This window comes from Leucopleurus acutus (assembly GCF_964270905.1).
Source record: "Leucopleurus acutus genome assembly, chromosome: 1".
NCBI lineage: Eukaryota > Metazoa > Chordata > Mammalia > Artiodactyla > Delphinidae > Leucopleurus > Leucopleurus acutus.
In genome coordinates this window covers 195,255,567-195,260,214 of record NC_139142.1, presented here as the reverse complement: position 1 = coordinate 195,260,214, position 4,648 = coordinate 195,255,567, and the positions used below count along the sequence as shown (strand labels likewise).

At 42.8% G+C, this 4,648-nt stretch overlaps 1 pseudogene across 1 annotated transcript; it reads left to right on the top strand.

The window, feature by feature from the left end:
- Positions 1 to 1,999: 1,999 nt before the first annotated feature.
- On the top strand, positions 2,000 to 3,381 carry LOC309962289 (ras GTPase-activating protein-binding protein 1-like; annotated as a pseudogene). Its single transcript has one exon. The product of its transcript is annotated as a ras GTPase-activating protein-binding protein 1-like (transcript).
- Positions 3,382 to 4,648: the final 1,267 nt, after the last annotated feature.

The window sequence follows — 4,648 nt, the reverse complement described above, 5'->3', positions numbered from 1 at the left end:
AAAGAGAAAAACAAATACCATATGCTAACACATATATATGGAATCTAAAAAAAAAATGCTTTTGAAGAACCTAGGGGCAGGACAGGAATAAAGACACAGACATAGAGAATGGACTTGAGGACACGGGGACGGGGAAAGGTGAGCTGGGACGAAGTGAGAGAGTGGCATGGACTTATATATACTAGCAAATGTAAAATAGATAGCTAGTGGGAAGCAGCCGCATAGCACAGGGAGATCAGCTCGGTGCTTTGTGATCACCTAGAGGGGTGGGATAGGGAAGGTGGGAGGGAGATGCAAGAGGGAGGAGATATGGGGATATATGTATATGTATAGCTGACTCACTTTGTTATACAGCAAAAACTAACACACCATTGTAAAGCAATTATACTCCAATAAAGATGTTAAAAAAAATTCTTGTTTCTTTGTTTTACTTTAAAAGTGTTAACAGTTCCTGGAGCAAAATTAATTAGCCGGCGCCCATTGATTTGGGAAAATAATCACAATGAGATACCACAATTCTTCGTCATGGTCTGAAAAGCATTGCCATCCTCTTCTTTGTGTGCCTGAGGAGTGAGAAATTGCCTCAGTGTCTCACTTTCTACACAGTTTCTTGCTTCTGATTAAATAATTCATCTGTCAGTGTTGAAGGACATGATTTCTCCTTTTCTCATCTCCTTTATTCTTCCAAAATGAGATGTCTCACTTCTCAGAAGTGCATGGGGGAATGGGGGGGCACAGGCCTGGGTGTCAGACTATATATTTTATATATCTTATATATTTTTGTATATTATTATATATGTTATATATCATATTATATTTATACTATATAATTATATTATACTTTATATGCTTTGTATATCGATATTATATATTATGCTATATTAATATATAATTATATTATATAATATATTTATATTATAGATTATATTTATATGATATAATTATGTATTATATATAATTTTATTTTGATTTTACAGTTTGAAATACATATATATATATCGAGAGAGAGAGAGAGGAAGAGAGAGAATGATTGATTTATTATGAAAAATTGGCTCATATGATCATGGAGGCTGCCACTGGCCAGCTTGAGAGACAGGATTGGGTGTGATGGAGAGCTGAAGCTGTGGTCCCAGGCCAAAAGCTGGCAGGCTTGAGACCCATGAAGTCAATGTTTCAGTTTGAACCTGAAGGCAGGAAAAATCTGATGTCCCAGCTCAAGGCAGCCAAACAGGAAGAATTTCCTCTTATTTGGGGGAGAGTCAGCCCCCAGTTCTATTCAGGCCTTCAACTGATTGGATGAGGCCCACCCACATTAGGGAGAACAATCTGCTTTATTCAGCCTTATCAAATTAAATTTTAAACTGATCCAAAAACTCCTTTATGGAAATACCCAGAATAATGTTTTTCCAAATGTCTGGGTCCCCCATGGCCCATTCAAGTTGACACATAAAATTAACCATTGTACTTCTATAGACCCTGACTTAAGGCGTGGCTAGTTAAATTATCAGAAGTGATTTTGCAATTTGAAAAGTTACAAGTCCCCTGTTTTCATGAGAAAATGTATTCATATATGGCTTTCAAATAGACTATTATAAAACTGGATACAAAACCTTAGCTGGATTGCCCATGATCTTTTGTCCCACAAAACCTCAGTGTTCCCCTCACCAGACTACGTTACCCCTTTTCTGATTTTGTGGACAGAGTTCCCATTTCTCTTGTCACAGACCAATAGACAGTTATTAGATTTATAGACATAATGCCCTGATGAGCAGTAATACAGGTTTCTCTGGGGCTGGTCCCCTCCGATCTTCACAACTGGATGCCAGGAGCATACCTCTTTCTTTTCTAAGGTCCATGGTTCAATTCTCCAGCTGATATAGCTTTAAGTTTTGCAACTGGTGCTGATGCAGTTGAGTGAGGGGTTTTTTGCTTTTTGCCGTGTGTGGAGCAGAGCTCGTTCCTCTCCCGCTCAGCCATGCAGGTTGAATTGACCAAAGCTATGGTTATGGAGAAGCCTAGTCCCCTGCTGGTCAGGTGAGAATTTGTAAGACAGTATTACACACTGCTGAACCAGGCCGCAGACATGCTACACAAATTTTATGGAAAGAACTCTTCTTATGTCCATGGGGGATTGGATTCAAATGGAAAGCCAGCAGATGTGGTCTATGGACAGAAAGAAATCCGTAGGAAAGTGATGTCACAAAAGTTCACGAATTGCCGCACTAAGATCCGTCATGTCGACACTCATGCCACTCTGAATGACGGTGTGGTGGTCCAGGTGATGGGCTTGCTCTCTAATAGCAACCAGGCTTTGAGGACATTCATGAGACCTTTGTCCCTGCTCCTGAGGGCTCTGCTGCGAATAATTTTTATGTTCACAATGATATCTTCAGATACCAAGATGAGGTCTTTGGTGGCTTGGTCACTGAGCCTCAGGAAGGATCTGAAGAAGAAGCAGAGGAACCTGAAGAAAGACAGAAGACCACTGAGGTGGTACCTGATGATTCTGGAACTTTCTATGATCCAACTGTCAGCAATGACTTAGAAGGACATTTAGAAGAACCTGTTGCTGAACCAGAGCCTGATCCTGAACCAGAACCGGAGCAAGAACCTGCGTCTGTGGTCCAAGAGGAAATGCCTGAGTGCATTGGAAGAAACTACCCCTAAGGCTGTTCAGAAGAGTTCTTCTGCAGCGCCTGCAGACATAGCCCAGACAGTGCGGGAGGACTTGAGAACCTTTTCTTGGGCATCTGTGACCAGCAAGAACCTTCCACCCAGTGGAGCTGTTCCAGTTACTGGGATACCACCTCATGTTGTTAAACTACCAGCTTCACAGCCTCGTCCAGAGTCTAAGCCTGAATCTCAGATTCCACCGCAGAGGCCTCAGAGGGATCAAAGGGTGCGAGAACAGCGAATGAATGTTCCTCCCCAGAGGGAACCTAGAGCAGCCCGTGAGGCTGGTGAGCAGGTGATGTTGAACCCCGTGAGACACCCTGACGGCCACCAGCTCTTTATTGGCAACCTGCCTCATGAGGTGGAGTAGAACTTAAAGATTTTTTCAAAATTATGGGAATGTGGTGGAGCTGCATATTAACAGTGGTGGGAAATTACCCAAATTGGGGTTCGTTTTGTTTGATGATTCTGAGCCTGTTCAGAAGGTGCTTCGCAACAGGCCCATCATGTTCAGAGGTGAGGTCTGCCTGAATGTGGAAGAAAAGAAGACTGGAGCCGCCCGGGAAGGGGACCGCCGAGATAACCGCCTGCAGGGACCTGGAGGCCTTCAAGGCGGGTTGGGTGGTGGGATGAGAGGCGCCCCCCCGCGGAGGCATGGTGCAAAACCCAGGATTTGGAGTGGGAAGGGGCAGTGCTCCGAGGCAGTGAATTGCTCTTCACCGATCTTCAGGCAGCAGTACAAACCCTAGCTCCCACAGAATGGTGAATTTCTTCAGCCAACTTTTGGTATCTTGGAATCTGATCCTAGTCTATCATAAACTGCTTAAGTTTGTACAATTTTACTTTTTGTGTTAATGGTGTGTGCTCCTTCCTCCCCCCTCACCCCATTTTAGTCCTTCACTTCCAATTTTGTGGAATGATATTTTAGGAGAAATGGATTTTTAAAGAAGAAGGAAAAAAAAAAGACTGCATTTCCTTGCTTTATTTGCATATACAGACTGGATTTTTCTTTTTAACAGTTTCCCCAAAGGAATGTGTCTTGCTTATTACTGACATTTGGTATGTTTCATTCATTGGAATATTTCTTTTTTTAAAAATTTTATTTATTTATTTTTGGCTGTGTTGGGTCTTCGTTGCTGCGTGTGGGCTTTCTCTAGTTGTGTTGACGGGCTTCTTATTGCGGTGGCTTCTCTTGTTGTGGAGCATGGGCTGTAGGCGAGCAGGCTTCACTAGTTGTGGTGCATGGGCTCAGTAGCTGTGGCTTGTGGGCCCTAGAGCACAGGCTCAGTAGTTGTAGCCCCCAGGCCTAGCTGCTCTGCAGCATGTGGGATCTTCCCGGACAAGGTCTCGAACCCTTTTCTACATGTTTCAAAAGCCTGTGAGAATTAACAGGATTTGATAAATATTTTGAAGGCAGGAAAACCCCAAATTGTCTCTTCTTTGAGAGTCATGACTACCTTCTGGTGTGGAAAATTTGCTGTTGGAAAAATTGACAGTTTAGATTCTCTCTGGTATGTTTAAAAACTGAATAAAAGGAGTGTTAGTGGAGCTTTTCTTTGGATACGTGATCACAAAACAGTTCCAAAACCTACTGTTTTTACCACTGAAATTTAAATTGTGAGATAGGTTTTAAATGTCTAGAATGCAACTGATAAGCTTTTCCTGAACTGTTAGATTCTTTTTTTTTGTTTTTTTTTGCGGTACGCGGGCCTCTCACTGTTGTGGCCTATCCCGTTGCGGAGCACAGGCTCCAGACGCACAGGCTCAGCGGCCATGGCTCATGGGCCCAGCCGCTCCGTGGCATGTGGAATCCTCCTGGACTGGGGCACGAACCCGTGTCCCCTGCATCAGCAGACGGACTCTCAACCACTGCGCCACCAGGGAAGCCCTGTTAGATTCTTTTTGAAGTAGAGTTTTTTCATGTTTAATTTGTATTTGTAAAAAAGAAAAGAAAAACAAAAAAAAATTTTAAATC